Below are 12,706 nucleotides of genomic sequence, written 5' to 3' on the forward strand. Positions count from 1 at the left end.
ACAGTACCTGGACCAGTTATACATTATAGGAAAGGAAATTAGGATTTCTAATAATTTGATGCCTATGGATCCAGACCTTTGGAAAACCATGTACATTATATATACTGTATATATGACATTTATTACAATAATTTTTTTTACAAAATTGTACTACAATAACACATAATAATGAAAATATTAATAATATAAAAAGTTCCCTGAACAGAGACTGAATTGGGATTCTCTGGGGAAAAAGTGGAGGAGTACACAAATGTATGGCTGCAATTGTAGAGGAAAGCATGTGAAAAAACCAACAACTCCAACCTGTGGCTTGGTAGAAGACTAAATAAATTTCATACACAACAAATTAAAAAATGTAGCCAAGTGGTTAGCTGCCCAAAAGGAGAATGGCACCATGCTGTATCCACTTTTTGTGCTCACACAGGGCTCCCATGCTGACTTAGTCAGTGCCATTTTGCCACTAGATGGAGCCAGTAGGACATGATGGACTATAGACTTATTGATGTAACCTCACTGGATGATGGAAGATGCAAGAAGGTGGGAGGAGGGAAAATCAGTTATCCCAAACAAGGAGAAAAAGGACTTCCTCGTGCTGCAAGGGGACCAGAGGGAACATACCTCCACTTGTTGTGCACAGCCTGCCAAAGAGCCTCATCCTGGGCCAGAGACTGCAACTAAAGAGGTTGGGATCAAGAGCCCCAGAGAGAAGATTGGGGCTGGGGACAGCACTGGATGAGTTCTTCTTTGCCAAGTACCTGGACCTGGAGTCTGATGAATGCACAGGACTGGTGAGAGGTTGCTTGTGTGGGTTCACAGTACCACTGATAGCAGAAAGGGACTAACCTTTACATAGCAACATTAATACACTGCATGCAGAATCTTTAAAGGCACTGTATTGAGTTCACCACCTTAAAGATTGGGCCCCATCATATAGCTGGCAGAAGCTTGAGAGCTAGGAGCCAGTTAACTACTGACTGCCTCACAGTGATCACCCACTGAGTTATTTATAGCCAGAGAAACACACTAAGCAGACCTTGGGACATTCCTTGGTCACTGTAAAACAGTAAAAACAGTTTTGTTATTGTTTATTATTATTGACACTACTCATTGCTGATGTGACTTTCTTGTGGTATTATGGTTAATAGTAAGCCACTTTAACTCAACAGTAATAACTGCTTATCCATTTAGAGCATAAAACCTTCTTGTTCACTGAAATTAAACTTCTACTTCTGAAAGCATTCTTTACAGCATTTTTTTACACCTGCCTAAAATGTTTGCACAGTACTGTGTATATATATATATATATATATATATATATATATATATATACACACACACATTTTTAGTGGAGTGTCATGGTGCACAGGCACTGGTGATCTCTGGGGATTTCTGGCAGAGGCTGTGTGGTGCTGTGCAGGACACACCATTGAAGATCTAGGAGGAGGGTTTTTGGGTAAAAATGATCTCTTATGAATGAGGATGGCAAGGGGCAAAAACAGTAAGGGCATCTTATGGTCTTTCAAATACCTAACATGACACAGCTAAAAATGTGCATTAGAACTTCTTTATTGTAACCTATCATTTTATATTTCATCTGCCTGTCACCTGCTGGTAAAATCTGCCTTCAAAGCGCAACCATCCAGATCCAGTGATTACACTCCATTACAGCAATCTGAGTAAACAACTGTGTGATTAGGGTTCTCCTGTTGTTACTGAGAACATAAAGGGGACACTGAATTGCAACTGTGCTGTTTGAAATCATATGTAGTATGGTTTTAAAATGTGTAATGTGCTAAACAAGTATTACTAATTATGTACAATATCAGAGCCAAAACCTATAATAAATTCCTAAAATGTGAAAACAAACTCATATATAAGAGTTTATAGGTATAAATGTTGCCCTTATGGAATTGGAATTGTCAGTAAACTTCATTATCATATACCAATCTTGTCAGTGTAAAATGTTACTCTAGCCACATATTAAATATGCACACGCAATTTTCAATGAATATGTTAATTTTCTTACTTTAGTAAGTAGTGAATTATTAATAAATGTAAAACCTAGATATGTTACACCAGTTTTCTCTGAATAGATCTATCTGTTATAATGGAAAAGTATTTTTACATCCTTATTAGGAAGAAAACAACTGGAAACAGTACATTGCAAGAGGAAATGTCATTATTCATAGAACAGCAATAACATCAGTTTCTGAATTCTTGGCATTTTATTCCATTCTAGTCTTACCATATTAATAACAAGCATGTCCTTTGCAAAAAAAAAAGCATTGCAGATATAATGGATGTCACCAAAGTGAACAGAAACAGTGAGATGTCGGATAGGATTGCGTGCTTTCTAAACCTGAATTCTAGTTTAGTTTTGGTGGTTTGATGAATTGGTAATGATGCTCCCTAAGGCAGATACTGGCTAAGCAATGAAAAACATAGCACACAGATAGGGTAATTGTGTCACAGTCCATCTGTCTTATAGAGAAAGAGTCCGTTTTTCTTGTTATGCTCTTATCTCTCTAACTAGCAGAACAAGCCAACATCCCTTGTAGACAGTAGAATTCCTCCAATTAACTTATTTTAAGGTATGCCCATAAATAGAAAAAAATAGCAATAGAAGAGCACAGATTATATACAACGGAGGTCAGCAACCAGTAGATCATGATCAACCAGCAGATCTTGGCCAGGTGACTGGTAGATCACGGTCAGGGCTTGCTGACCCACCATCCCACAGCATCAAACAGAGTGCAATGCAGAGGGACTGCTTGTAAAGTTAGAGCTGTAGTAGGGAGCGAGAGCCACATAAGTTGATGTCTCCTCTGTAGTGCTGGCTCCTAAGCCATGTCATGGTTGGAGTTTGTAGCGCCTGCCAAGCATGACCCATTCAAGTGAATGAGGCCGCTCTGCAAGTGCCCTGCAAGTTTGTGCAGTACAGCAAACGAGGGGTTAAATTGTTAAACAGGCAGTGGTGTGTTGCTTTCTCACCACCTGCTTTAACCCCTTGAACCCCGCAGAAGCATGCAGTTGTGGGGCACTTGCAGAGTGGCCCCATTTACTTGAATGGGTCTCAATTGACAGGTGGTATCACCCACCAAAAGCTACAAGGGGAGGTGTGTAATTCCTGCTGCATCATGTGTACATCTTTGGCTGCTGCCTCAGAGGATGGGCAGCTCACCCTACAAACAGGGAGGTCCAGTGAACAAAAGCCAACCGCTTACACCAGTGAATAATATGGCTTGTTACATGTGTCCAAATGCAAACCCCAGCCACAAGTATATATTATGGCTTAGCACGTATCCAAAAGCTGACCACAGCCACCATTGCATGATATGACTTGTCACGTGTGTCCAAAACAGGCCATTAAGACTAGTGTATAATATGGCTTGTCACACATGACCAAAAGCTGTTCATAGCCACCGGTGTGTATAATGGCTTGTCACATGTGTCCAAAAGCTGATTGCAGCCCCAGTGTATATTATGGCTGGTCACGTGTTCAAATCAGACCACAGCTACTGGTGTATAATATGGCTCTTAACACGTGAACGCAGCCCCTAGTGTATAATATGGCTTGCTATTTGTATAAAAGCCAACCACAGTCACCAGTTTATAATATGGCTTGTCACATGTATCCAAAACCCAGTCACAGCAACCAGTATATAATATGGCTTGTCACATGTGACGAAAAGCAGACCAAAGTCACCAGTGTATAATATAGCTTGTAACATGTTCAAAAGCTGACCGCAGCCAACAGTGTATAATATGGCTTGTCACATGTGTTCAAAAGCCGACTGCAGTCACCTGTGAATAATATGGCTTGTCATCTATATCTAAAAGCCAACCATAGTCACCAGTGTATACTATGGCTTTTTGATTGATTTAATATTTTTTATTACAGGTACTTATATAGCGCCATCAATTTATGCAGTGCTTCACATATATATATATTGTACATTCACATTAGTCCCTAACCCTCAAGGGGCGTACAATCTAAGGTCCCTAACAGTCATACATACACATAATAGGGCCAATTTAGACAGGATCCAATTGAGCTACCAGCATGTCTTTGGAGTGTGGGAGGAAACCTATGTAGGCAAAGGGAGAACATGCAAACTCCAGGCAGTGGTGTTGGTGCCATGGTTGGGATTTGAACCAATCACCCTAGTACTGCCAGGCAAAAGTGCTAACCATTTAGCCACTGTGCTGCTTGTCACATATGTTCAAAAACTGACCGCAGCCACTAGTGTATAATATGGCTTGTCATGTGTCCAAACACTGATCGCAGCCACCAAAGTATATTATGGCTTTTCACATGTATAAAAACCAACCGGAGCCACCACAGTATTATATGGCTTTTCACATGTATCCAAATGACAACTGCAGCCAGCAGTGTAAAGTAATTCTCACTATTATGCAGTAGAAGGACTTATGAAAGACAAAACATTTTAAGGCCGTGATTTCCAGGAGCCAATACATTGCTCATAGACTCCAATGACCCAGCCATTGTCATTGCTCCCTCCTCTCCCCGGCAGCAGCCACTCACTGACACAGGGAAGCCTGAACTGTGGGACCCTGTAACTGGACTGGAGCAGATTAAAATAGGTAAGTACACACTTTTTAGGATAGATAGGAGGAAGGGGTGAGAACACTTTCAAGAATAGTTATAGTTAGGGTTTTCTTCTACTTTTGGTCAATGAACGTAACCGGCTTCCTTCCTAGGGTGAAAAAGAGCATCTCCATAGCTACAGTACATTAAGGAGGCATTTAACCCTAGGACAAAAAGTATGTTACTGGAAAAATCTTAAGGTGAAAATAAAGGAAAAAGGTCTGAAAAAAGTAAACTAATGCAGCCATGATATCTAAGGACTGATAAGCTGCAATATATTAAATTTTTGTTCTTGAGTTTGGATATGCTTTAAAGTCCCACTCTAGCCAAAATGTATCTTGTTTTGCAAAAAAAGGAGAAGGATTGAAGCATCTTTTGCTTTTTATTGCTATCCAAGTTTCTTTTAGGAAAATTTCCCTTCATTTGCTGCCAAGACATTGAATTTTCAACAATTCAGGATAAAAACACACAAACAGTATTTTTGCTCCAATATATATACTGTAAAGGCTTTTACAGCATTTATTGTGTATCCAAACAGAAATCTTCAAATGTTGATTGCTGCCAACAGTGCCTGCATGCAGCAATCTACAGCTATTCAAACTATATTCTTACAGGCACAGCATGTACATTGTTGTTCCTCCACGACAAAAGAAAGGATCACTTCCAAAGGCTGAAGTAGATCATTCAAGAACTTGTACAAAAAATAAATGATAAACATTAGCTACTAAGTTGATTATTTCACATTTTTTTCTCGCAATATCAAATTTTGCAGGTAAAAATATGTAGTATAAGTATACCTTCTAATATTTCAGAAATAAATATACATTGTAGTCATTTAGCAATTAAAACACACTCAGCAGTCACATCCTACTTGCTAAGTGGTTCCTAAACTGAACCTGTGTGCTATTTTTCACTTTTTTTATTATTATATCTTTTTATTAAATTTTCCCATACAAAAATACAACAACCCAATATACTTCACATTCATCAATACATGAATCTCTTTTACAATTTCTTATCTTCTGCCCTTCCTCCCACTAACCCCCCTCCCAAATTACCCCTGTACAGATCTGATTAACTTATTTCTTACTCCTCTTATACTCTCTCTGGGCTTTCTTCCCCCCTGACTCCCAACCAATTCCAAGTATCTCTTAGATGTTTTCAATTCTAACCAACAACCCCACATTTTGCCAAGTTCTTCCATTTTATCTTCCTCCGCATGACACAGCTCCTCCATCCTAAAAATATTTTCCACTCTATTTAACCAATCAACTATTCTTGGTGGCTCCGGAGCTTACCAAAACCTGGGGATCAGGCCTTTGGCCACACTGATTAGATGGTATAGTATCCTATTTTTGCACTGTTTGCCTACAGGCTCAGAGTAAAATAAACACATCCATGGGTCTGTTTGTATAATAACCCCACTAATTTCCTGAATACCATGAATTATTTCCTTCCAAAAGTGTTGTATTTTCAGGCAATCCCACCAAATGTGTTCCATTGTATCCTTTTTCCCACAGCCTCTCCAACATAAAGGTGAAACAGCAGCTTGCTGCTTATGCGCCACGCTCTCGTAATATCTCGTCAGGCATTTATAGTTTATTTCTACTGTGCTCATATTTGTTACCTCATGTGTTCATTTAAATATTTTATTCCTTTGTTGCTCCTTCAGTATTGTTCCTAACTCCTTTTTCCATTTTTCCAAGAACCAGGGAGGATTAGCTCCCTCCATATCTATGAGGATCTTATATATCCTAGAAGTAGCTTGTTTCGGAGCTGTATTAACATAAAACATATTTCAAATGGGTACATATCCTTCTCAGTCCTCAGTGGATGAGGGAGCGATGAAACAAAATGTCCTAATTGCCCTTACCTTAGCTATCCTTACCTTCTCTGAGTATAATAGTTTTATGTGCTTGTAATGATTCTTCACTCATTTGCATCCCCTCTCCTATTGCATTCATATAACCGCACATTTTAGGGACCAAAAGGTCTCTAAATTTTTTTAAATAACCTACAGTGAATCCATGTGGACCAGGGATCTTTCCTGAGGCCTGTTCTTCAGTGTCACACTGACTTCTTCCGGGGTTATAGTTCTCTCTAGGGCCACTAATTTATCTTCTGCTATTCTAGGCATCTCCAGCTCTTTTGAGTATTTCTGCCTTTTTCTCTTCTTATCATCCTCCATTTCTTTTTTATTTGTAGGACTCACATTATAAAGCCTGCTATAGTATTCTTGGAACCTCTTAGCAATATCAGTGATGGAATACACTAATTCTCCTTTATCGGTTTTGGTTTTTATCTATAAGATGTTTAGATTTCTTTTCCTTTACCTCATTAAGTATTTTCCAGGTCTATTCCCCCACTGATATCTTTCTTTTGATACCCTATTAAATATCCTCCTCACCTCCTGTTCCGTAAGATCTTTTAATTCTTCTATGTTAAGGATTATCTTCTGGTATATATCCATGCATTTGTTCTTTTTATGTAACTGTTAGAACTTATATAGCTCCTCCATCACCCTCTTTATTTTTCCCCCCATTCTTTTTTTTTTTTGCCCCTATCGCTATCAATGTCCCCCTTATATATGCCTTATGAGCCTCTCACACTGTGGCTACCACCACCTCCTTGGTCTCATTAAACTAAAAAAATTGTTCAATTTCCTGCTTTATCTTTTCCACTATTTCAGGATCTTGTATGAGCATCTCATTTAATCTCCAAGTATTTGTATGCCCTGCTCCACTCCAACCTGAAGTCTCCCTGTGACAGGAGCATGATCAGAGATAGACGTAACCGCTATTTTGGAACTAACCAACAACTCCAATTGTCTGTGCTTGATCAATATATAATCCAATCTTGAATATGTTCCGTGTACTGGAAAGAAGAAGGTGTAATCTCTTTCTCGTGGATGTTTTACTCTCCAGGTATCGGTCAATTGGCCTTGGAGTAATAACCTCTTCAATAATTTTAATTTCCTACCACCCTCTCTTGTCGTACCAGATGACGAATCCAAATATGGATCCAAGCACAGATTAAGATATCCTGCCACAACCAGGTTCCCCCTTTTATATTCAGAGATTTTACTTAGCATACCCTCCAAAAATGGTACTAGGTTTTTATTTGGGCAATAAATATTAACTAGTGTATATTCCATTCCTTGTAGTTTTCCCTTCAGGAATAGGAACCGGTCCTCTGGGTCCTTCACTCTCCCCTCCTTACCCTTACCCTGGTGAGGTGAACTTGCAGTCCACCTACTGCCACAAGCATTGCCTGCCCCAACTTTTGGCTCCATCCAGACCTCTACTATGTATTTATATGGAAACTGAAGTATACCAAATAGTCCCGATGGCTTATCATAGCTTTCTGGACATCTTTAGTAAACGTGGTGCTTACACCCTGCCACCACATAGATCATATGACTGTCCAATCAAATTATTACCTGGGGCCAAGATTCCCTTTGGTCGGATTTTCCCCCTGTCAGAGTGTGAGTTGGAAGCACTGAAAGATTACCTTGATAACAGCCTGAGGAAGGGGTTTATCCACCCATCTACCTCCCCGGCGGGAGCAGGCATCTTCGTAGAAAAGAAGGATCACTCTCTTCGTCCATGTGTGGACTACCGTGAGCTAAACAACATCAAAGTCAAGAACAGATACCCCCTACCATCGGTTCCAGAACTATTTCAGAGACTGAGATCTGCAACCTTGTTTACCAAACTGGACCTAAGAGGGGCATATAATCTTGTACATATCCGAGAAGGAGATGAGTGGAAAACTGCCTTTCACACCAGATTTGGACATTTCAAATACCTATTTATGCTCTTTGGCCTATGTAACACACCTGCAACCTTCCAGCGTTTTGTGAATGATATTTTCAGAGACTTCTTAGACATTTTTGTTATAGTTTACCTTGACGATATTTAGATTTTTTCCACACCCATTGAACTTCACCGAGGACATACTGAAGGTTTCAGGATGGATCTCTGCCATCTTGGAATGGCCTGCATCATCAGACAAAAAAGGAATACAATGCTTTATTGGATTCGCAAATTTCTACAGGAGATTTTTCAAAGGGCTTCTCAGCTACCATTAACCAACTGACCAAGCAAGGCATCTGATTCCATTGGACATCCGAAGCTCAAACGACCTTCGATTCATTAAAAAAACTATTTACCTCAGCACCCATCCTAAGCCACCCAGATCCGACACTCTCCTTTGTGGTGGAAGTTGACGCCTCGGAGAATGCAGTTGGGGCAGTCCTATCTCAGCGGCAGAGCCTGAAATTACTACTACACCCAGTAGCATTCTTTTCCCACAAATTATCCCCTACAGAGAGGACCTATGATGTAGGGGATCAAGAATTGCTGGCTATCAAATCAGCCTTGAAGGAGTGGAAGTATCTCTTGGAAGAAGCAGCACACTCCATCCTGATCTATATGGACCATAAGAACCTTGAATACCTGAAGACGGCAAAACGTTTGAAACCCTGACAAGCCAGGTGGGCACTTTTCTTTTCCCGATTTACATTTCACAAACTATAGGCCAGGCTCCAAGAATGTCAAACCCGACTCCCTGTCTTGGATGTTCGATGATCCTAGGGATCTTCCCATTCCCGACACAGTGCTTTCAGCAGGAAATTTCTGTTTCTTACAAACAAAACTGTTGTTACAAGTCCTGCAGTCATCATTGGAGGCTCTCTCACCACCAGGAGTAACTTTAACGGCTAGAGAGGGCTTACTGTGGTCTGGAGACAGAATTTTGCACTGAAAAGTGTGCGGCTAACAGTTTTAGGATTATGTCATGATCATCCCCTGGCAGGACACTTTGAGGTCCACAAGACTTTAGACTTGATACAACGTCTGTTGTGGTGGCCTGAACTGGGGAAAGACTGCAAAGCATACGTGAACTCTTACCCTACGTGCATACATAATAAGAGCAATTGGAGCAAAACATGGGGACTACTGAGGCCCTTACCAGTCCCTGATCGACCTTGGAGGATGATCTCAATGGATTTCAGCATGGAATTGCCCCGCTCTGAAGGTTGTTCGGCCATCTTTGTTGTGGTGGACGGATTTTCTATGATGGCTCATTTCATTTCCATGAAAGGAGTACCCTCTGCAACAGAGATGGCCCAAAGCTTCATTAAAGAAGTAGTAAGACTCCGTGGAGTTCTGAGAAATATTGTTTCCGATCGAAGAGTACAATTCACCTCAAAATTCACTTTGTGAAAAACTAAAATTAGAACTCTCATTTTCGCTTATAACAGCTCAAAGCACTCGGCCACAAAATAATCTTCCTTATTTTCAAGCTAAGGATTCCACCCATTATTCCTATATAATACGGTGCCCGAATCACTGATTCCGGCAGTACAGAATACTTTTGTGTTTCTCCAATAGAATAAGAAGGTACTACAGGAAGTTATCCTGAAAGCCCAACAAGATAATAAGAGATTCTTTGATAAGAAAAGAAAGGGGGACTTGATCCTGGAACCTGGTGAGGAGGTATGGCTATCTACAACCAATTTAAAATTGACTTGTCCCAAGTTCCTGGGGCCTTTTCCAGTAAAGAAAAGAATCAATAGTGTATCATATGAGCTTACTTTGCCGGAAACACTAAGGATACATCTTGTATTTCGCATGTCACTACTTAAACCCTCAGTTCGTAACCCTTTTCCCGACTGGAAGTCAAAATCACCTGAATCAGTAATCATCAATAGCGAGGAAGAATATGAGGTGGAAACGATCATTGATTGCAGAAGAAGGAATCATCTCCAATACCTAATATATGGAAAGGATATGGACCTGAAGACAATTCATGGGAACCAGAATCCAACATCCATGCTGGAGACCTAATCTTGGCATTTAGACGCAAGCACCCTAAGAGAATGGCCCAGTTGGGCAACCGGAGGCTGCCCTTAAGAGGGGGGCACTGTCAGGGTAAGGAAGCTTTGAGCCGAGTACCCGTCAGCCGTGCCGATGCGCACGGGGTTGCGTGCACATGCTCCGGCTATTTAAACCCCTGCTGCACCTAGACTGGTGCCTTCTGCATCCTGGTCTTCCAGGTCTTCACCTGCCAGCTGCCACCGCAGACCCGTCAGGCACTCGTACCCCTCCTGGCTCGGTGCCTTCTGTTTACCCTATCAGGGGTCCCGAGCAGGAGTGGTAAGAGGATGCACTCTCTCCACATCAGGCTCCCAACCAGGTACGTGACACCATCTAATCCTGTGTACTCTCTCAATTTGCAATTTTTCTGACGATGGTCTTCCCATTATTGGGTTAACTACTCTCTTTATTTTCTCCTCTAAATACTCTGCATGATCTTCTTCTGGAAGGCCCCGGTTCCTTACGTTCTTTCTTTTATCACGGTTCTCCTGGTCCTCTTAACTTGTATGAGAGCTTTCTTTGTTCTCTACGCATCTTCTCCACCTGCGTTTCCAATTTATTAATCACTTGAGTATGTACTTCCATTCCCTCTTCTACCTCTTCCAGTCACGTTAGTATCCATCCCAGGTCATTGCATAGTATACCCAACTTGTTTTTCAGACACTTCTCCATTTTTGTGAACATTTCCATCATGTCAATTTTTGTTGGTAATTGTAACATGGTTCCTTGCTGTTCCATGGTGCTCTGTTCCATTACGCTTCCCCCGCTTATCGATTCGTTAATCTGGTTCTCTTCCCGGGACCCAGCTGACAGTCTGGAATGATCTCCAACGAACGTTCTAGGTCCAACTTGTTGTTTTTCTTGAATTTGATTCTCTGGACTTTTTTTCCTGCAGGAGCATATCATTTTTAATTGTTGTAGCCTTTACATTCGAATGGGGGGTTTTTAAGCCCCCTCCGTTAGCTTGTTTGCCCTTCATTCCTAGTTCAGCTCACTTGTTACTCTTTTTGTTGTTTCTGGCTTCCTATGACTGTCAGCTTAATAATCATCTGTTTGTCTCCACCTTAGTTCTCTGTTAAATCATCCCCCCAGGGAAAGTCCTTTTACTGTCACTTCTATTAGTTTTTCTATTAACTTGGGTATACGAGAGAGTAAAACAGTTCCACCATCGATCTAAGATAGCCCCCCGGGGGTAGTCCTCTGCCACCCCCACTAACTCAGATGCACTTAAGTTTCATTTGTCAATTAAGCATAGGCATCAGATATAACAACAGATTAAGAGTCCTGCTGTTACTCACGGCAACTCACCATCACCGTCTGTGCCGACCATTCTAAAACCAATCAGTCTCTGTTCACTTCATGGTGCTCGTCATGACCTCCATGCCCGACTTCCAAATACATCTGTGGGGGGACTCCCTGTGCATTACTTGAAATCCAGAGAGTCTCTAGGTCTCTTATATGTAGTTTCTCCTCCCAGGGGGATATCCTTCCCATACTCAGACTATTCTTCATCTGTAGAGCCTCCCAACTCTCCGGACCTTTCCAACTTCCCTGCAGTGTGGGAGATCCTCTTTCACCTGGCTGCCAGACCTCCTTCTCCTCCTTTTACTCCCGGAACCCTGGGATCTCCGGACTCTCCACGGCCGCCGCCCATGGATTCTCCAGCCGCTCCATCTCCTAGGGTGGTCCTCCACTCTCAACAGCCACCACCGGGACCGCCCGGCCCCCGGCCCACACTGACCACCTCACACTCCCCGCCGGAGCTCCGTAGGATAGTCCCGGTTAGTCCTGGGCACTCAGGCTCAGGCGGTCAGGGACAGGGCTTCATTCAGGCATCTTTCGGACATGGCAGGCACCCAGAGCACACAGCGCCATGCTTAAGCCTCTCCCCCGAGATGTTGCACTTCTAAGGTCCTATTTTGCACTTTTAAAGGTCCTGCCTAAGATCTGCTGTCGCAAGATGCCTGTATTACATTTGTCAAGCTAAAAAGCCTTGTATGTGCTTTGAATTAGTTTACCTTTATTACAGCAGCCTGAATTTCCACTTTGTAGTCAAATTTGTGAAAACCCCACTATATATTTGTTATGTGTACCCATTCACACATCATGCCTACATTTTTTAAAATATTTCTTTCCTTTTACATGTTCCTCATCAGAAGGAGTCAAGGCTGACTGCAAGGGTTTTTGAACAATATTAATGTGTATCTATAATAAGTCT

Source organism: Staurois parvus, unplaced genomic scaffold (assembly GCF_062004578.1).
Source record: "Staurois parvus isolate SC_StPar_1 unplaced genomic scaffold, SC_StPar_1.0 ptg000131l, whole genome shotgun sequence".
Taxonomy (NCBI): domain Eukaryota; kingdom Metazoa; phylum Chordata; class Amphibia; order Anura; family Ranidae; genus Staurois; species Staurois parvus.